We start from the raw sequence: 22,060 nt of genomic DNA on the forward strand, positions 1-22,060 counted from the left end.
GTTAATCCTAGTTATAAACTAAGTATCTGTTAACCAAATTGCTTGTAAAACCGTAAAATGATTTTTGCTTGAAATAGAAACGAACATATATCCAAGCAAACTTTCACGTTTACGATATTATTAGGACTATAAGTTAACATAGAATATTTAATCTTTACTTTCATTAGCCGCTAAGCTTTGGTTGAAAAGTGTGACTTGCATAATTAACAGTATCTAATCCAGCCGCGACAGGTTTCTTAATAGCTACATTAATTGTATAAGGGTGACTTCTAGGGGTGACGAGATTATCGAAATTAAAACATGGCGATGCAAGAGCAGTCGGGTAAAATATAATGAGTAGGTACCTATTTTAGCTGTTGTTGGGAGCAGGTGTGGAAATGGTGAAGAAAATTAATATGTACATAGGTTAGTTTTCTTGAATAAGTAAAGGAACAGAAGAGGGATGTGATTATCAGAGAGGACATTGCGAAAAAATATTTACTGGGAGAAAAACTTGAAAATACCATTTAATTATGCGTTTAATTAAAGCTATATTAGTTGAGAAATGTGTTTTGTTAACTATTAGCGTCGACCTCCGAGATTTCCAATTTTGGAATTTTGATAAGCCTTATTATTATAAATTTGTTTCTTCACTTCTTTTATTATTCAGAGATTACAGGGCCTTAGCCATGATGATATTGACGAAATAATTACACAGACGATTGTATAACTTACAAGGATAGTATAAGTGAGATGTTTTGATTAAATCTTGCAGCCAAACGCGATAAACTGCTGTAAAATTTATTATTTTACATCTTTCTTCTTCCAGATCATGGACAACGTGAAATATTCTCGTAAAGATGTCAACGTCCATACCATGTTGAAACCACCGGTTCTCGTCCGATCACCGAAGTTAAACAACATCGGGCGCGGTTAGTACTTGGATGGGTGACCGCCTGGGAATACCGCGTGTCGTTGGCTTTTTTACTCTTTTAATAAACATTTGGTATCTTGTTTATTTATCACAATATTCAAGATATATGGATCTTTTTGAACGCCGAGCCGAAGACAATTTTCTTTTTAGAAATACTGTGTAACCAGCTCATCGTTCTAAGGATTACTCAACAAAATTACAATGCTCTGTAACTTTAGAATTTATGTGTCCAATCAAATCATAAGACGTTATTGTTTCATTATTATTATCAGCCGTTACCCCAAACAATAATAGCAATTAACATTAATGACGGGTCAAAATTCAATGGCGGCAAAAACCAAAAACGTCACCCCAAGGACATGTTTGCATAAAGACCGTCACACATAAAATCTTACGACACCTTTGCACTACATCCCACATCAGCCTTTGAACAAAAAAACAAGCGATATTCAACCTTATAGCAACTACATAAGAGTTAGGGAAATATAGGTGTATGTATTTAGTATTGTTGTAGGGGCTAGTAAAATCATTACGGACTCGCTTCGAGCTGTTTCCCGTTTAAATTAAATGCAGGACAATGGTCAGTGGTTCTGAACTACGTTTAACTGGCTTGATCCTAAGTTATGTGGGGATTAGCCCTATCTTAATATCTCGCTGTATAGCGGTGCGATTGGCTGTGTTGTAGTAAGATGGTGAGATCGGACAGTTTGGTGTTTGACCGAGGGATACGTGCAGAAGTGAGTGTTTATGGAGTTGTATTTTTGTGGCAAAATTTTGGCTTAGTATAAATAAAATGAAAGCTCAAAGCTGATCTATGCAGAAAGAAGCCCTTGACCAATATTAAAAACGTGTATAATAGACAGGAAATATTTTTTGTTACGTTATAAATAAATTAAAACTTTGGAATAGTATTTTTCATGGGTAGGTTTCATAAGCTCTATTCTTTTACAGTTTTACTAAACTTATTTATATAATTCATTTTTTTACATATATAAATCCTTCGACGAATAATAACTTGACAAGTATATACCTACACTCAAAGCTAGCCCACCTAAACACTAATACATGAATAATCGTCTAAATTCACAAACTAGCAGCAACACATTCATATCACAGTAACGAGGCGGTAGTGATTGCAAGAAGGATTACGTTAGCATCGCCTATTGACTCCCCAGGGGGGACCAACTCAACCGGGTATCTATCTATGAGACTATGAGCCATTGACGTTTGATGTCCGATTGCAGGAATTTATGAGCATCATGCTATACAGCTATAGTAAAGGCCTATAAACAGGATTATGAATTGTCATATACATTTGTGGAGTTGATAACTCCGCATATTAGTTATTATCAAACAGTTGCGTTAATATTGTTTGCTATTATATTTTTGGTAGGCGCTTTTTGTTATGAATATTTTTTTCTTGTATGTTGAATGTAGGTTTTATGTAAGTTATTTTTATTTTATCAATGTTTGTGCCCATTTTATTAATAAATATGGAAATGGAATATTATTCTAGTCGAATCCTAATTCGGTAATCTAAAAATATCTTAAAAAATCTCTTAAACCACGAAATTCTGTCAACCACATTAATTAACGAAATTTGAGTGTTTTCATAACTGAATCTAAATATAATGTATAAACTCGTCTGCTAAAACATTTTGAAACGAACAAAACAATTCCAAATAACAGAACATCTACATCATCACGTATTATCACAAACTTTGTATCTCCCTAAGTACACTTGTCACCAATGAAAACACAACAATGCAATATAAATGATCGCCATTTATAATTTCTTTGTTACATTCAAAGTATTATTGCGTTGATATGATATAATGCCTTTGCAGATACTGTCCAGAAGTTAATTAAATTCATAACTAGTTTGCCTCCTGATTAATTTGTAGCTTTTGAATTCATTGTGATTTGATTTAGAACAGCTTTTGAAAGTAGGGTCGAGATATTAGAGTAAGAAGTACTTGTGTAATACTATATTTGGGAGCGAACTTTTGTATGGGTAACGCTTACTTATAATATGTTAAAGGGTTTTTTTATGGTCCTACTTCGTTGAGTTAAAAGTTTAAATCAGTCTCAGTGTCGCGGGTTTGATCCCCGCGTAGGACAAGATTTTTTGATAACTACGAATTCCATACTGCAGGACTCTGCGGAAGTCAATTATACATACCGACGTTGGTCACGCAAATATGGGTATTTATTTTAGTTGCATGCTTAATATGAACATAAAATTAAAAATACTAATCGCCAACGTCCATACCACGTTGAATACACCGGTTCTCGTCCGATCACCGAAGATAAGCAACATCGGGCGCGGTTAGTACTTGGATGGGTGACCGCCTGGGAATACCGCGTGTCGTTGGCTTTTTGCTTTCGTAGTATTTTTTTTTTCAATTAGTATTTTATTATCTTTTCGTTTCAAACGATTATCCAATTGCATTTTTACACAAACTAAAAAAAAAATCATTTTGTTCAGGTTTAATTTCTAGTTTGTTTCCAATCCAAAAGTCCCATATTAATAAAGACATTTTATTTCACTATTAATATTATTTCTATTTGATTATTAGTATTTCCTTCTAGCGTTTCTTCATTACCTGTCAATCGCTTTCCCATTATTTTTTAACACTGTCCACCAATCAAATCGTCAATTACCATGAAACGACATAACAAGGCATTCCTTTTTGTTAATGAATGAGCTTGGTTAAATAATGCTTGTGGTACAATTTACCCTAACGCACGCAAACGGTTAATGGTGGTAACTGTTAAAATATTCAGTTATGTTATATTTTGAGTATTTTTTTACTGACTCCGAAAAATAGAAGACTGTTATTTTGGTTATTATTTTTTTAAATATATGCTTATATCTTTTTTTATTATTATATTAAATATAAGTACTTATATCAAATTTCATCAAAATCGGCATAGTTGTTTGGGCGTAAAAGGGTCACAAGATACGTTATAACAAAAAGTATATTTGTACATACATCACAAACACATGCTTTTGTATTTAATGTATTTATACACTTGATCTATGTGCAGTGTTATCTGTTTTCTAGTATTATTAGTGGTGTTACATGTTTTTCTTTTACTTATAATTATTTCACTTGCTACTTAGTCGCAATACCCGCAATTAAATCTTAATTTTTTCAACGTCATCCATTAAGTCCGTAATATTTACTATTATTTACTTTGAGACTAGATGGCTTGTGTGAAAGTTGTAGAAATAAATATTTTATTTGTTAAATAATTATTTACCTATCAATCAAATAATTCAATTATGAACGACGCGACGATCAAACAAAAACATCCTCGTTTCTATCACAAAACTATTAACAGAATAATTTGATTAAAAGACAATACAAATACGTGCTATATTATGATAATAAGGTAAAGCAGATAATTTCCAAAAATACACTGTTTACCACAAGAGACACGTGTCATGGAAATTGGTGACCAATTACGTCATATTCGGGATTTGAGTTTGTCGCGGCTGTTGGACGGAGTAATTGCTTTGTCTTATATTTTCGGTTAGGGTGGCCTATTGATCGATTGATTGTTAACCAACTTCAAAAAAGGAGGAGGTTATTAATTCCGTTGATATGTTGGAATACATAAAATTTAATGATAGTCTAAAGGTGTGTAAACTATTTATTTCTTTGGATAAAGTATCAAGTATCTGAAAGTATAACGAATCAACGAATCTTTGTGAAATGTTTTTATTATAATACTGTCCATTAAGAAGTACAAGATTGAGGTAAACCGTCAGTTTGTTCAACACCTTAAGTTGAAAGCGAAAGAGTTGAAAGTCGATTACATTTGCAATGCCAAAAATGCTAACTGAACATAAAAATAACGAAATAAGTACACCAACACTAAAATACTGAATCGTGACGTCACGTTATCGCGTCCAAAGTAAGCGGCGTATAATTTCGACGCCTTTTCCATCGCTTCGATAGCCGTGATCGTCTAGTGGTTAGGACCCTACGTTGTGGCCGTAGTAACCCAGGTTCGAATCCTGGTCACGGCAGTGTTAAATCACTGTTACGGCGAAGTATAGTTTTTGTATTTTTTATCATTTTATTTTATTTTGTTGCGATCGCCACTCGATCTGAATTTTAAAGAGCAAAAAAAAATTACGTGAGTGTGTATGTATGTGTGTAAAAGAATCTGTGCAAAAGATAAGTAAAATAAATTCTATAATTTGACTTGATATAATAAAATGCAATAAAATTAATGTTTTAAGACTTTTCAGTACTTATCTAAAGTATCTAAACAGTTGATTGTGAAGCAAAATTCTTCCTTAGAATATTGAAATAAGTACAATTCCCTGCCAAGATTTAAAAAGTTATTAACCTATTACAAATGACTGCCAATTAACAAAACAGGAAAAAAATATCATTTCTATAGTAATCAACACATGTCATGTATTTACTGAAACTAAACATTATAGGTATAAATATGCGAATTTATGTAGGCAGGGGTGCAAAAGATTAAAATTCGCCCCTACCGACCCCTGCATTTAACTAGATTGAAGATATTACTTTGCATATTACAGGATTTGTCTCTTAACTACTGGTCGGTAATTAATATTTTGGGTGACGCATAATATATGTTATTTAAGTATAAAAAAATCTGCCGTACAATTCTTCTTTTCTTTGTTTGTTGAACTTGGTACTAGCGGCAGCAAAAATACATCAATAAATTGTAATGACAGACGTGCAGACGGACGAAAAGACGGAAAGAATGCAAAGCTAAAGAGGTATGAAAGGGAGGTCTACATCATAAGAATGGGTAGATTATCGAAAAAACATTTTTTCGATAACGTATTTAATGACACATACATAAAATAATAATTTAAACATAGCTACAACAAACTTCTGTATTGAATTTTAATATTTCGCTCTATTAAAACTCAAACGTCATTGGATTTCATAGACCGTTCAGATGCCATTGTGACCAAAATTAAAAAAAATAGTTTCTTGTACAATAGGAAACTTATCAATAAAGCAAAAAGCCAACGACACGCGGTATTCCCAGGCGGTCACCCATCCAAGTACTAACCGCGCCCGATGTTGCTTATCTTCGGTGATCGGACGAGAACCGGTGTATTCAACGTGGTATGGACGTTGGCGAATGCCATGTTGAATTTTGTGTTAAAATTACACGATATGATTACAATATTTCATTTTTATTTCAAACGATTTTCTTATCTACCCCATTGTTTCTTTCCCCATCTTTTGAAAATTGTAATACATACTATTGCAAAAAACTAGCATAAATAACAAAATATTAAGTTATAATATCCATAAGTACGTATTAATCCGTCTTGCAGTACCTACCTAATACAAAAATTCTTGAACGTAACACAAGTCTTATAAGTTAAACCCATCAAAAACTTTAGACACATACATTTTAGTATTTTGTAAGTATCTAGATCCATAACAACGATTGATATCTTAGTACATGAACTGCCAAAACCCTCACGAATAAACTATCTATGAAAATTGAACTCATCATTTCTGTTCACCTAGCACAGCGGGGTTTGAAACATCATACAGCCAAACTGATTTACCAACTTACGTTTACACCCGACTCACAATTCCTATAACTCTTATTGTAAGGGAGTAAAGTTAATTTTTGAATACTAAGTGCTTTTGTGATGTTGATGTAAGTTGGTTTGTATGTAATGATGGAAATATATAAGGTATTGTGTTTTGATGGCTCGTATAGTTTGTATGGGAGTAGGAAATGGTTATGTTTAGCTTCAGTCGATGCTTTCGTGAGTTTGAATGGGATTGCTGGAAGTAATAGCCCGTTTATTGTTAGGAACTTTTGTTGAGGAAAAGCTGTCTTAGGAACTATCATTTCGAGTAATTTATCCTAGTTGCGTTTTATTTATATTTTAGTTGGTACATGTTAAAATTGTGCTAAAATACATACTGACATACATATAGACTTGTATTAAAATTATTAATATAAAAGTAATTTAAGTATTTTTGTCCTAAATTAGAATTCACGTATCCCACGACGATATAAGCCATAAACGTGCAATATGTGTAGGTAAAAGATAAAAAAAAAACAGTAAAAAATACATAAAATCTAGAAACTAAAAATACTGTAAGCAAAAAGCCAACGACACGCGGTATTCCCAGGCGGTCACCCATCCAAGTACTAACCGCGCCCGATGTTGCTTAACTTCGGTGATCGGCAACGTGGTATGGACGTTGGCGATTGTTGGGTAAAATTTTATATTCACATTCTGTTTCGGCAGATTGATAAACTAATTATTTTACTGTTTTACGTTTTCATTAAAATTTACTTCATTAATTATGAATGTTAATTGAGCAATATTATATACTCAACATGTTGGCCATTTACTACACCTGTCAAACATTTATTATACATTGCCACAATTCATAAACCTATTGACAATACAATTTAAGTACAACAAATGTACAATCGGCAACAAAAATGGAAGAGCGCAACATTAAATTAAAAGACCACATCATTCAAAATAAAATAAAAAAGAAAACGTCAAAAACATAATAAAAGAATTTTCTTGATTATAGTAATAAGGAAACAAATAAATCGCATTGATATTATTTATATAAAGGTCATTTTTATTGGTTATATTTGTGTTTCTGTTGTTGACGTTACTTTAATAAGTAGTCCGGTAATATGATTAGACATAAATTAGGAACAATTAACTGTTAATTAGATTGTGATATGAATCAGATAATTAGTGTAAGATAATGTGAATGTTATTACAACAATAATAATTGTTCGGAATTGATCTATAAGTAGGTGTTGGTATTGCTGAAACAGGATAATTTAGTATTTGTATACATTTATATTTATTGTAATTTCCGATGTTAGAAAGCCGGTTTTTTCTGAACAGATAGTATTATTGACCTTAACTACAAATCAGCATTGTATTAAAAACTGAACATACAATCTTTTTACTTGTGAAATATTTTAAAAATTATGGTTCCTTTACTCGTAGGAGTTGGAAAATAAGTTTTATTTTGCGCCTCCGTAAATTATCATAGCAACAAGCAGAACTGCGTTTCGTTTCTTATAGGTATAACTTAACATATATTATGTATTTACGTTCATAATTAATGAATTGTTGCCTGATTTTTAAGTGCATTTTTAGTCAATTTATTTCGCTTTTATTATTTTCAAAATACATTTCCTTTTAATTCAATTGTGAACTAATGTTTATAGATCTTTGCAAAGTATTAGGTAAGTAGCCAAGATAATAGAAAAACGTTCTCTTTCTATAATGACTTATTAAAATAACTACATTGCGTGTACCTTATCTAGTAGTTTTAATAGAAATATTCAAAGCAGCACGTCATTATAATTGGCGGGAAGATTGATGCGTTGTTTAACACTAATTTGTTGACATTATCTTAGTAATGGATGAGGATACTTTTAATTAATTTGAAAAAATGTTTTTTGTAATGCATTTATGTGTCTTGTTTTGATAATAAAGACGCGGAATGATAATCTTATATTTTAGGCAAAGTAACGATGCAGCTAACGTTAAAACCTACCGACTATTATATCCACTGTAGGTATATTATCAAATACCTAAGTAGGTACCCTAAATTTTACCAAAACAAATATTATTTTGCGAAAGCATTGTTACTTGAGCTCAATTTGAGCATTCATGTTTTTGTTTTGTATCTTAATTTCAATACTTTAATGTAATTTGCATATCTAGGACGGCTAGGACCTACTATAAATTTAGTACCTGTACATGTTCAATTAGCCATGTTTGCAAATAAATAAATGACTATGATTTGATTTATGACTAGATTCTTAAAAATACGTTCCTTGCAATTCTTCTAATATTTTGAAACACTATACCACTCAATAAACTAATAAACACCACTAATCTCTAAATTCTCTAACCACAGTTACCATAAATACATAATACCCTAATCTTTCACTAATTAAATAATGTTTCCCCAAAATAAAATTCGAAACGAAATCAAAATGTTTATCATATAACTAATAGGAATTAATCACAAGTCTGGACGATACAACTCATCATTGCGCACCGATCCATGTGTGAGTAACCCTTGTAAATATACAGTGACGTTGTGTACGGATACAGCTTTTGCTTGTGTGTGAGTGTCACACATACAAAATGTGCTGTACACAGTCGCTGTCAATCGCACGCACACATAGCCCCGCGCGCATACATGAGCTGACCTATCTGTAAGTATTCTGACAAATTGTATTGTTGGAAACTCATTTCATATTGGGGCTGACAATTTTCGAATTGGAATCCTTAATTTATGCACCCTTAGTTTTAGGGTGCAGTTGAAGTTCGAGCGATGTGTATGTGGATGGTTTTCTAACCTATGTTTATAGAAAAAATTTATATGTAATTTCTTCCAATACGTAAGTTACTGGTGTTTTTAATTTAAAAAAATGTGTGCAATAAATTTTAATGCAAGATATGTATCATAATAACCATTATCAGAATTATCAATAGGTAATACTAAAAAAAAAAACAATTAAAAAAGTGCGTGATGGTTATAAATAATTATTTATTTTGGTTTGTGTGATTCCGATATTGCTTTCAAAAGGGTGTAAGTCAAGATTTACATAATTATGTTGATTTTATGTGGCAACATAACAATAAATTCAGTTAAGCTGTCGCCAACGTCCATACCACGTTGAATACACCGGTTCTCGTCCGATCACCGAAGTTAAGCAACATCGGGCGCGGTTAGTACTTGGATGGGTGACCGCCTGGGAATACCGCGTGTCGTTGGCTTTTTGCTTTTTGTGTGCGATTATGAAATTCTATATGGCTTTTTTTACTTATTTTAGGTAATTAATAACACAAATAACGATAACGATTGTTAATTCTGATTTGAATTCAAAACTTTAAAAATGAAATGGACTAAATATGAAATCATCAAATCAATTATGTTCCCGTGCTACCTATTTACGTTATTATACGCAAAAAAAAACTACTTTATTGCTCACATTCGTAAACTACATGCCACTGTTTGCGACAGATTTTTTATTAAACCGATACTTACATTACTATATAGTGTCAACTCGGGCCAAATGTATGGGGATTAGAAAAAGGATATCCAATTCTGTGACAATTAATTCTAATAGATCGACAAATGGTTGGGTTTACTGTTACTAATCAAATAAATGGTGACATATTTGAGTATTTAATGCATTTATTTGGTATAGTTTTTGTTGGAGGGCTCGGACAAAATATCGATTAAATTATTGGTAGATAATTGCATGATGTTGAGTTTATACTAGACTCTAAAATATTTTTTTTGGCACTACGTCCGGGTTGTCGTTCCGTCAGTCTATCACCAATGTATCTCATGAACCGTAATTGCTTTTAGGTAGACAGTTGAAATTTACACAGATTCTGTTGCCGCTCTATGGCAAAAAATAGGTAAAAAATATTTGGGGTCACGGTTGGCAGCTACGTTTGGTTAGTTGGTAACAAAAATAATTGTGGGTCAAGATTTTTAGCCCATTTTTACGCAACCCTCAGAGTCGCGAATCCATCTAGCACTGGTCGGGGGTTTTCAGTTAAATACAAATACTGTCACAATCCAGTAGGTAATAGACGAGCTGAAACATTAATCGTTGCATATTACCCCCAAATTATAAAATATTAATACGCAGTCAACTAGCAGAAGAAAGGGGTGAATAAATTCCGCGTCGACAAAGTGTCGCGTCGGAATCAGGAACGCGTTGATAACTCAGTAATTAATATCTTGGTAGTGTTACTATTGATATTGTGTTTATAGTTATACATATATGTTAGGAGTGTTTCGGAAGTTTTCGTATTGAAATAAGTATTTTTCTGCAATCTGTGCTCATCAAAAACCAAATATTTAGTAAATTAATATTTACGTTTAGTTATTTCATGAAAATCTTACAAATTCGGACTGATTGAAGTTGCGTTGACTCTAAAAACGAATCCAATTAACAAATAAACCCGACTTACATGCGGACAAAGTCGTGGGAACAACTAGTGACTAATAAGAAGCCAATACAATGCATTAATTTTAGGCAAAGGCAAAAAGAAAAGTATAATTTAAAAAATACTGTTACCTACCCAGATGTTTAAAAAAATCTGTTGTTTCCTGCGCAAATTATACATCTATGTAATAATTAAGCTTCTCAACAAAACATCAATCATATTCAACAACAATAACAAAAAAAAATCTCTTATTTTCTGATATAAAGCAGACATCTTGAATTTACGACACCCATTAACTCCTACATTCATGTGATCAAATAAAAACACGTGACTATCACAGATCTTCAATATTCATGAAGACATAACCACAACTTATTGTACAATACATCACACAACAATAGCAATTTCAACTTCGCCTTTAACACAAACACATAAGGTTGAAATTCGCGCTTAATTTTTGCGTATCCATGAGGTGCACTGTACAGAATTCAACCATATTTTTCTCAATCACCATTAGTTCGTATCTGCGACTGTACGGCCTATTGAACGACCAATACATACGTACATCTACTGTAATCAAAATCTTCATTTGTCACACGACCCATCAGTTAATTCTCAACCTTAGCGTCTCGGTTTTAATGTCGAGCTTCGTGTGTTTATGTGATGTCTCTTACGTTATAATTTGTGAGTACCAGTTTGGCAGTAGAATGCGGAGTATTTCTGCACTTCACTTTTATTGTATCAAATAATAGGGGTGCTCTTATAGCCATTATCACGTGTTTGATCTAAAATGATACTCGCTACGATACACTAGGAGGGGTGTCTTTTCCGTGAATTTACCGTATTGCGATTTCCGAGGCAGTATTTAATAAAGAAAAAAAATAGGTTCAAAAAAATATTTTCGTTAGATAATGTAAAAAATAGTGGATCAATATTTACTTAATCATTACTATCATAAGTATTGCAGCAAAGCATGTGTTTGAAAAAGCAAAAAGCCAACGACACGCGGTATTCCCAGGCGGTCACCCATCCAAGTACTAACCGCGCCCGATGTTGCTTAACTTCGGTGATCGGACGAGAACCGGTGTATTCAACGTGGTATGGACGTTGACGACTGATTAACTGAATTCATAGTATAAAATAATGTATAAGGTAGCACGCTAATGTCATTATTTTTTCTTATGTTTGGTAATTTTGTTCTGTACGTAATTATTTTTTATTATAACGATACTAAAGTTACATAAAAAAAAGTATTAATCTGTGAGTAGGATATTTATATCACTATACAGAAAAAAAATGTCGATAAAAAATCAAACGGTCTAAATAATTGTTATCAAAATTGATAGACCAACGTTACAATTTTTTAGGACTGAAGACGTGTGAGTTAATAACTGTATTGATCTAATTTTCACACAAACATTAAACTGGTCACCTAATACATCGGTAGGCAAATTCATAATGCGGGTACATTGTACCCCGGTTCTTACATGTCGTCTAATCGATCAACTTCACTCTAATTCAGCTCATCTGCATATTAATTCTGTGCCGAGCCCTTAATAAGCAACGGCGATTTAATCCGAGGGCAAATTGTGATATTGTACAGTCGATGACAGCATGGGTTAGTTTAGTCGAGACCAAAAATAAGACAAAAAAATAAAAAAGTTTAGTTTTTTTTTTGTAGGAAAAATGTTTGCCGTTTTGCATTTTTGTATAGGTACAAGTAATAAATCAACAAAACTTTATCCTTTTATACGCAAAGGTACATGCATTATGCTGAACCTATGAAGGCGGTGTGAAGTCCAAAATGTGATTAATAAAAGTGTCAAGATTTTTTTTACTCATAAATAACAGAAATATTACAAATCATATTTTTTTTTCTTAAAATTAGAAACAGAAATATTACAATTTTATAATAAAAAAAAACATCATCTTACGACTTAACACTACGTGCTTGCCTGTATCCAAGTCTACAAGGTAGTTAATAACTTCAAATTTAGCCATGCGGGCCATTTAAAACAGCCAATGAAACATGAGATGGTCAATCAACTGCGCGAATATTATTCTACAAAGCTTAATAACTCTAATATAACACTACAACCGTATATCTTAAAACATAACCACTAGCAAACGAACTAAATTATTTTGGGTCAAAAGATCAAATTAATGTTGCGGTTTTAATAATACACGCAAGTACCACGTTGAGTTATGCGTAGCTATAAGAAAAGTGTCAGGCGTTTAATTAAAAATAGTTTTTTTTTGCATTTTCGTGGAATATGGTTTTAAGTATTAAAATTATACCAACAGACTTTCTGCAATGTTTGGATTGCTTAAGTTTTTTGGATAGAATTGTGTCATTTTTTAATTAGGTATATTTGTAAAACGAGACTCGTAGTAATTCTAAAACAAAAAATATCCATAATTAACTAGGTATGTAATTTTGGTAAGCTTTAATATTTGGAGATCTTCAACAAAGAGCCTGCTTAAACCAAATTCGTATCAAATAACGTTTTAACCCCTATCATTAAGGAAACGCAACAATCAATCTCAGATTTTGAAAAGAAAATCACGCCTATCCGTCATTAGAAGACCCGTTGCACATTTCTAATTATATATGCATTGAAAGGGTTAACGTTTGGTCAGATTCGCCACGCTTTCGGTGTTAATATCTTGATCCATCAGTCGGTGACGGGTTAAGATGAATCAGGGCGATGTGGCGGCGGAGGGTTAAGGGTGACTCTCAAACTTTTTGATATAAATCTATTGTTTAGTCTGTTGGAAAATTGTCGGGTTTTCGTAATTGCTTTGTTCCTACTTTGTAACAAGTTTGTTTCCTTTTTTGAAAAATATTGTTGTGATTTATATTATGTTTGAAGAATTTTTATCTAAAGTAAATGTAGAGAACATTTTTCTTCAAGCTAGAGTTAGATGCTGTTCAAACGGGGGTATATTTATACTTTTTTATAATTTTTTTTTATTTTGTCTACGTAGGATCGGTACTTAAAGAAAATTAAATTTTATTACATTGTTGCCAACGTCCATACCACGTTGAATACACCGGTTCTCGTCCGATCACCGAAGTTAAGCAACATCGGGCGCGGTTAGTACTTGGATGGGTGACCGCCTGGGAATACCGCGTGTCGTTGGCTTTTTGCAATTTTAATACAAATACCTTTATTAACTTAAGTTTTGTTTTCTTTAAAATTTACTATTTTTAACGACTAATAATAGTTTTAGCAAAATCAAACAAAAAATGGTATTTTCTAATTTTAAAAGACATATCATCAATAACTGAAAAATACTTTAGTTTGAGTAACCCATTAAATGTTGTGATGAATTCCGCGTCGCATACAAAGGGTTACCATTAATTAACGGGTTTCATTCGGTCAGCAGGGATTTGATGTCAGAAAAATACTGCCTGTATAATATAAGCTAGGTATATTCTACATTGACTATTTATTAAATTTAGCAAAAAAAATATTGGAAGCATTTCAAATTAAATTAGCATTTAAAAAAAGATTTCGTATGCCTGAAACAATAACTACGTATTTTTATATTTAAAAAAAACTGAATGTCAAAACAGTTTTTGTCGCTTTTTACATACATACATTTCTTACAAAAATGTTAAACACGACATGGCTAGAAATCTATTTAAGTAATTCGAAAAAAAAACCCTTACAAAAAAATGACACGCTTGTCTAAACGAACACAACATTGATAGATCAACAAAAAAAAAAACAAATGCGAAAAAATCTAATATTCTGAATCCCACAACAAAAGTGATGGCATGAAATCGTACCCAGTACCCACCCACATAGATTAATGACATCGAACAATGGGCCGGCGGGTTTTACTCGATCCCTATTCGATTTAACAGCAATTAAAAAGTTCTACAAAGCAGCCAAAGGGTTAACTTCATTTGCGTATAATTGGTACGATTCTAGTGGGAATGAGATTTTTACGGAGTAATAAGTAGTCGAGTTGGAAACAGAACAATTTATTACGATAAAATATGATAATGTTGAATTTTAATAGTCTATTAGGTAACTTCTTAAATTTCATATTCTCTCACTCATACTGTATTTCGAGATTGTGTGCAGTAGAAAAACAGGCAATATCGATTTTTACTCAATAGGATTTTATTTGTTGAGTATTAAAGATAATTGGTAATGTAGTAGGTATTTTTCTTAACTACATAAGAAGCACTAAGTAAAAGAAACTTAAATATAAATTAAAAAAAAAACTTATTAAAATTCACAACACACCAATAAATACTCTTTGTCCACGACAGTACCTAATCCACGAGTGATGCGCAAAAAAAAAAAACAAAAATCTATCGACACTCCAAACTTCCCTACAAAATTACCTTGACAGAAACTTCTTTTAATTAATTCTTTTTTAGAACGAAGACATTCGAATACAATGCGAACCCCTAATTGATTCAACACGGTTCTAAGAGTCGCGGTTAAGGGTTAAGGTGATTCGAATTCTTTGTAGCATTCGAATTACGAATTGAATTTTGAATCTAATTCGATTGCGGAGACGTTGGAAGAATTCCCTGTGCTCATTAAAAAAGTTCAAACGACATTTAATTTTGTGTAATTGGCAAATAATGCTATTGACATAATATGTCAAAGGTACCTAATATTTATCGAAGTGTTAAAAAATGTGGAAATCATGCTGATAATATTGAATGTATTCAAGATCGACGCATAGCAGACGCACGTCGAATGTAGAGACAAAGACTTAGAAAAGTGTGAAGTATCGTTGTTGTACGTATTGGGTCTTGCTTCCCCAGAAAAAGAAATGGGAAGAAAATACCAAGAGCGAATTTTGCCTTGTTTGTGTGCAATTTGACCCGTGACCGATATATTATTAAGCAATTCTATTCAATGAAGAACATAATGTGATTTAAACTATTAATCGTTAACAAATTACTACTAGTAATTTTGACTGTCTGTGTAAACTTATGTGTGTATTTATGTCTTTTCAATGTAAGTTATACACATTAATCGTTTAGTATGCTTATAATAGTATTTTTTTTTTATTTGTTAACTAATAAGCACCTAGTGCTCTTGTATTGCACGTGTGTGGGTTTGAGCGTCTTAGGACTACTATAAAAATAAAATAAGATATTACTTTTCTACGTAATGTATTAATTACACTCAATAATGTGTTAAAAGAAAGAAACAATAAATTGTGATAATTTAATTATTTAGATTAGATAATAACGAATAAATACGTTTATTGTAAACGAAATACTTAAAAAAAAATAAGTACATAAACTGAAAAAAAAACTTTATTACACTGCAAAACGATTCCTTCGAGCCGGATTTGAACCAGCGACCTATGGATATCAATTTTATACACAACTACAGTCCACCGCTCTACCAACTGAGCTATCGAAGGTATACATGTGGTAGTCGAAATTTCGAATCGCTTTCTCTGAGCCTTATTTGGGCAAAAGCGCATTTGTGTTGCGTAGTAAAATAATGTTTGGCTGTGTGAGTGCTTTTGACCAACTTTTTATTATGCAGAGAGATTTTATTATATTGATAGATTCAGGTAATAGTGAACAAAAAAAATGATATTAAATCCATATTTGCGTAATATGTTGCCGTTCCATCTTTGGAAGCCGAATCATTTTTATTTATATTTTTTTTAAATGCCTTAAGTAATGATAGGTAAGTATCTATTAGTCAAAATTTAAAAAATATTAATGAACAGGCCACCGGGTTGGCGATTCCAAATTCTAGTATTTTGAAACTCCGTTTTCCTCACTTGATTCGTGTGTATAATCTGCGAGCAAGTAACAGCTTAGTGGTAAATTAATTATGCAATTTAAAATGTATGAATATTTTGATATCAATGAGACATGTATATTACTTACTTTACCTCCATATCTTATCTGTATCATGAGGTAAATTTTCTGTACTGTATTGAAGTGTATTGAAAACAGTTTATTTCGATATTTGTGTTTTCACTAGCTATTGACCGCGGCTTTGTACTGGCGGTTTAGTTAAAGCCTGTGTAGGTATACAAAAATGTTATCAAAATTGGTTCAGCCGTTTGAGCGTGAAGAGGTCACAAACGTACGCTCTCATTAAGTATCGCCTATATTACAATGGTTACAGAGTTGTAGGTTGGTAATTTTTATAATTATGTTGTAGAAGTTGAGAGGCCTGTGTCCAGCTAGCTGTCGCGATAAGCTAAGTAAATTGTTATCTTCTGGATATAGCGACGCGCGCATTAAGAGCTTTAATCTTTCAAGCATTTAAGTCAAATGCACATCCAGAATCGGGCCAAGCATTCGAGGGTCAGGATCAGGGATATGACCTTAACCACCGTTAAATACTTGAATTACCGTTTTAAAAACGTTATAAAATTATACCTATTTATTGATAAAAATGTCTATCTCACTGTACGTAGATAGCAACGTCTAGTAAACGACGTAAAAACAAAATGGCGGACATAAAGTTAACAGAATCACCGGCAATCAGCGATGGTGCGTCGAAATGCTGAGAATATTTCATCGAGAGCGAACCACTAAATTATCTAAATAGAGATCACTCCCCAATCAGACTGAGATTTCGGTGTTCCAGATCTATAAGAACTGGAAGAGGCAACGTTGGAAGAAAACAAATGAATATGTTTATTTAACTACAAGGTAAGAAAATACGAGTGTTAACGATGGATGGCTTATGAATGAACAACGTTTAATGTTCTGTTACGCAGTTGAGTGAATTCTATGATTATTATAATTCTGATTTTAATAGTACCTAAATAGAAAACAATACATGATCTGTGGACTTATTGCTAAGATAATTTTATCAGGCGTTTTCAACCCTGCCGTCCAAAGCATGACTGTCTCTGAATACGAGTTTTAAAAAGTTAAGCCCAGATATAATAGCTTAAACTTATTTTGCTGGTACTTCATCTTCTACCATAGCACATCCAGCAAACCTAATAGCTCATCACCCACAGCCGGATGTATAGCATTCAGCCAAAGATGGCGGGCGGAAACACGTCGCGCCTACTGTCATGGCAGCCGGAACCGCTCTCGCCATTTGATAAATAGTTGTTCTTCGAGTTTTTCTCATGCAAATGAGGGGTCTCATGACTGATGGCATTTGTCACAATCTACCAGAAAAGATTTAATTTGAAATTCCTTGGGGTTGTTAATGTAAGCCCCTGTTTGTTACGATCGCTGATTGCGCGAATATGTTGACGATTTTGTTTTACTCGTATTTTTATCTTTAAGGCTGAAAGTATGGAATAGAAAATGGTGACTTAATTTTATTGTAAGGTAAGTTCATTATCCGTAAGCATCATTTTTCTGAAAATACTTTTTAAGAATGATGGCAGCTATCTAATAGATTCACCATTTCTGTTAAATTTTAAAGGATACCTACAAAGATATTAGATATGTAGACAAAAAGTTAAGAAAATAGCGTTTATTTATTCTCGATTAAATATTGCATTAACTATAGTATAGATTACATTCAATTTCCTACTTCTGAGTCGAATTCGAGACAGAAAAACGATAAAGTACCTACTTTTTTAACAATTTGAAAGCTATGGAGGTTTTCCATTTGCTATGATTTTCAACAAAGAGTTCGTTAATAAAACAGAAACCTCTTTCAAACGTCTGCACTATATAGAAGTTCAAAAAATGCAGTACAAATAAATACTCACAAGAAACAAGTACGTTACCGGTATTTAAATGAATTTCGCACCCGCATATTGTAACACGACTATTATTAGTTCGCCCTACAAGGTGTGGTGAAAGAAAATGGCGCGTGCTAAATGTCACTGGGCACGTCGCGACGACAGATGTTAGTATACCAGTAATGTTGCGATTACCGTTAATTGGTAGCTTTTATGGTAATGGTAGTTTTTGCTGTTGGTAGGAAATGAATGAAGCGTGCTAGGTTGGTATTTTTTTAAATACATTATTATGTTTTTTTTTATAGGGTTGTTAGGATGTATGTAGGTATGTGTTACGTTACGATTGTGTCAGTTTTTGTACATGGTTCGACATTTTATCACCTCCTGATGTTTTTATTGTAAGTATATTTTGTGTATGGTTTTAACTTTTTAAGTGTTATGGACGTGTTGTGATGTGTGCGTAAATATATTGTAGTTTGCAAGGTCGGTTTCAAACAAAAATAGATAATACGTTTCAAACGTGATAAAAAAAAACATGTCGTCAGCTTGTTATCTTATACGTTAATATGTACCGTAAATTCGCCTTAGCTATCGCCAACGTCCATACCACGTTGAATACACCGGTTCTCGTCCGATCACCGAAGTTAAGCAACATCGGGCGCGGTTAGTACTTGGATGGGTGACCGCCTGGGAATACCGCGTGTCGTTGGCTTTTTGTTATTTTCGCATCACAATTTTTATATTTTAATATTTTTGATTATTTTTATACCACTTGTATTGCTATTTGGGTGTTTTTTGTTTAAATTGTTTTCAATGAAAAGTACAAAAGAATTAATCTTAAAATTATTTAACAGTCGACATGAACCATATTTTATTATTTCAAAAAGTACATTCTAGCAAACAAGGACCTAACTTGACGAAACAAGTCAGTTTTAATACAAAAAGTGATAATCTTTGAACCGTTAAAGGTTAAGTGACCACGTGTCATGAACTTTGAGACGCGTGACTCATAGCACACCTTGTCCTGTACCATACCGAGCGTGAAGACACCTGGTCATCCAATAAAATGATAGCAATCAATTTTGATCCTTATGTCATTCGAATAAGGTTGGCATTTGATTGAAATATTTGTAGACAGGTGAGAATTCTTGCGGAATATGGGCCCTTGGCTTCTATGATACAAATATAAGCTAATTTGAGGTCTATTTCGTTGCGGTAAGGTTGGAATTCGTTTTTAATTATAGACAGGTGTGCATTTTGCGAAATATGAATGAATGCGGTTTTTTTTAAAGTAATTAATGGCGTTGTTTGCTAGCTTACGAGACGTAGCATGGTGGTTTAGCTTTAGTCAGTAAAGTCTTGATCTAGTCGTTTACCAATAAGGTACCTACTTACAATTAATATTTTTTTACTACCTACCACGGCTACCATCATTTAAATTTCTCACACTTATCTGATGGCTACTGAATTATCCCTAAATATTAAAGCCATTTAATTAAAAATATTTTTCCCATTCATTTTGATCACTGGTCAACAATCCGCCCCCATGCGTCCGGTCCATTAAAAAAGTACGTGATCCAAATAACTCTAAATAATAACCTTTTATCTTATTCACGCCTTTTACTAAAAATAAAACACCCTTATTCTGAACGACATAAGGTAGAAAGTCCTTTGAATATTCATCGTAAATAAAAGAAAGCTCTTATTTCTAATACCAAACGGCTGGAATTTGTTTCGAAAAAATATTAATGCGAAAACAAAAATATTTAAGATACTCACCAAGACTCTTATTTTAAACACGATAGAGTTTAAATTCGAGTGAAGCATTCGATGGCTTCAGTTTAAAATTCGAACGTCCGGTCCAATAATAGGTCACACTTTTGCGAGATTAAAAATTTAAAACTATCATTGTTTTGTGTAAGACAAGGAGAGCGCTATACGTATAATATACGCATCTCTTTCTCGCTTAGAACATTGTTCTTTAAAGTGGGGGTACAAGCAGAGTCAATACGTTAATCTGCATAATAAAAGGAATGTTTAAAATATGCAGCGACTCTTAATTGTCGGCTGGCGGCTATCAATTGCAAAATAGGAAAAAAACTGTCCATTCCATTGAACAAATGGACTAATACATTGAAAGGTATGGAGAAGTTGCATGTAACTTTTTTTTTTAAAATGTATGATGAACAAATGTTTTTTTTTGTCATAACTTTATATATCATAAATATATACTTATACTTATGATAAACATATACTTATGATATTAAATTTGAGCACAATATAAATGTGTTAACTTATCATAATAATAAGCAAAATACAGCAGATTTGAAATTATTGGAGGTAGGTAACACCAAGTTAACTACGTTTAATTTGACAACCATTTATTTTCTCTTATCGTCCTACGCTTAAAATGTTCAAGAGTTAATAAGTCAACTGCCAACCTTGACCATCTTCATGAAGACATTATGTCCAAAGAATTGCCAAAATATTTACTGCGAACACGTCTCCATACCTCGCGAAAATCAAAAAGGGTTGACGGGTCCAGTCCTTTTGTCCTCAAATGACCCCAGCAATCATGTCTATTCATACCCCGCCATTTTCCCATAGCCAAGATACGGGCACTTTGATTCGTGTCCATATTTGAATATGATCATTATGAATTAGACTTAATTAAGCAAAATAGTGGACATTGTTTATTTGTATGAGATTGTATGGGGTAATTTAAGGTTCGGGGTAATTTGAGGCACGGGGTAATTTTCAAATAGAATTGAATAGATGACCATAGGTGGCTGTAATTAAATTTTGGGGTACCGGATAAGTCAATGAGGTGTAATTCTGTGTTGTGAATACTATTGAACGAGTCCGGTATTTGGGATGAACTCAAACTCTTTGATATTATTTGCAAAGGATTATAATTGTACCTCTGATATTTGATTCTGGATCTATGATGGACATATTCATTAATTAAAAATTATAATATTTTATTAATTAAAAATTAAAGTTTAGAAGGTGTATAATTAAGACCAAGAAACATGGCAACTGGGAAAACGAGAACTCTTAATAACAAAAAGAAAATGCAATGTCTGAATACGATACATTACTCTTTTTTAACCCAATCGAAAGAAAATAGTATAATATGCGTAAATTCGAGCTGTCAGCTAGCTAAAAAACATAAACACGCATACAACACGGTAACACACACATACTTTCCATAAAAAAATATTAATCTTGAAATTTTCACTGTCCTGACAACGGATGAAAATTAACTGAGACGTTAGTCAGTTTCACTTTTGAAAGCATGGTAAATATTAATTGACACAAAAGAATCTTCAACCCGAATCCAATTATGATTCTACACACAACAACAATAAAACGTAGTACACTACACAGCATCGCAATGAAATCATTAGTCTTTTATTACTGACTACCTATCAGTACTAACTAAATTTAATAGGCTATTACACACACATGCACAGTCCGTTAATAAA

At 32.7% G+C, this 22,060-nt stretch overlaps 9 non-coding genes across 9 annotated transcripts; 6 read left to right on the plus strand and 3 right to left on the minus strand.

Annotated features, from left to right (window-relative positions):
- Positions 1-841: 841 nt before the first annotated feature.
- Positions 842-960, plus strand: LOC113499731. Its single transcript, XR_003401127.1, has one exon. It is a non-coding gene; the product is annotated as a 5S ribosomal RNA (ribosomal RNA).
- Positions 961-3,171: 2,211 nt separating this feature from the next.
- LOC113499736 lies at positions 3,172-3,290 on the plus strand. Its single transcript, XR_003401131.1, has one exon. It is a non-coding gene; the product is annotated as a 5S ribosomal RNA (ribosomal RNA).
- A 1,590-nt stretch (positions 3,291-4,880) lies between these two features.
- Positions 4,881-4,952, plus strand: Trnah-gug. Its single transcript has one exon. It is a non-coding gene; the product is annotated as a tRNA-His (tRNA).
- A 985-nt stretch (positions 4,953-5,937) lies between these two features.
- On the minus strand, positions 5,938-6,056 carry LOC113499737. Its single transcript, XR_003401132.1, has one exon. It is a non-coding gene; the product is annotated as a 5S ribosomal RNA (ribosomal RNA).
- Positions 6,057-9,600: 3,544 nt separating this feature from the next.
- On the plus strand, positions 9,601-9,719 carry LOC113499728. Its single transcript, XR_003401124.1, has one exon. It is a non-coding gene; the product is annotated as a 5S ribosomal RNA (ribosomal RNA).
- Positions 9,720-11,900: 2,181 nt separating this feature from the next.
- LOC113499732 lies at positions 11,901-12,019 on the minus strand. The gene has a single exon (XR_003401128.1). It is a non-coding gene; the product is annotated as a 5S ribosomal RNA (ribosomal RNA).
- Positions 12,020-13,934: 1,915 nt separating this feature from the next.
- On the plus strand, positions 13,935-14,053 carry LOC113499740. The gene has a single exon (XR_003401135.1). It is a non-coding gene; the product is annotated as a 5S ribosomal RNA (ribosomal RNA).
- A 2,170-nt stretch (positions 14,054-16,223) lies between these two features.
- Trnay-gua lies at positions 16,224-16,313 on the minus strand. Its single transcript is given in 2 exon segments — positions 16,224-16,259; positions 16,277-16,313. It is a non-coding gene; the product is annotated as a tRNA-Tyr (tRNA).
- A 2,852-nt stretch (positions 16,314-19,165) lies between these two features.
- On the plus strand, positions 19,166-19,284 carry LOC113499746. Its single transcript, XR_003401140.1, has one exon. It is a non-coding gene; the product is annotated as a 5S ribosomal RNA (ribosomal RNA).
- The last annotated feature ends 2,776 nt before the right edge of the window (positions 19,285-22,060 follow it).

This window comes from Trichoplusia ni, chromosome 12, assembly GCF_003590095.1.
Source record: "Trichoplusia ni isolate ovarian cell line Hi5 chromosome 12, tn1, whole genome shotgun sequence".
NCBI classification, from domain to species: domain Eukaryota; kingdom Metazoa; phylum Arthropoda; class Insecta; order Lepidoptera; family Noctuidae; genus Trichoplusia; species Trichoplusia ni.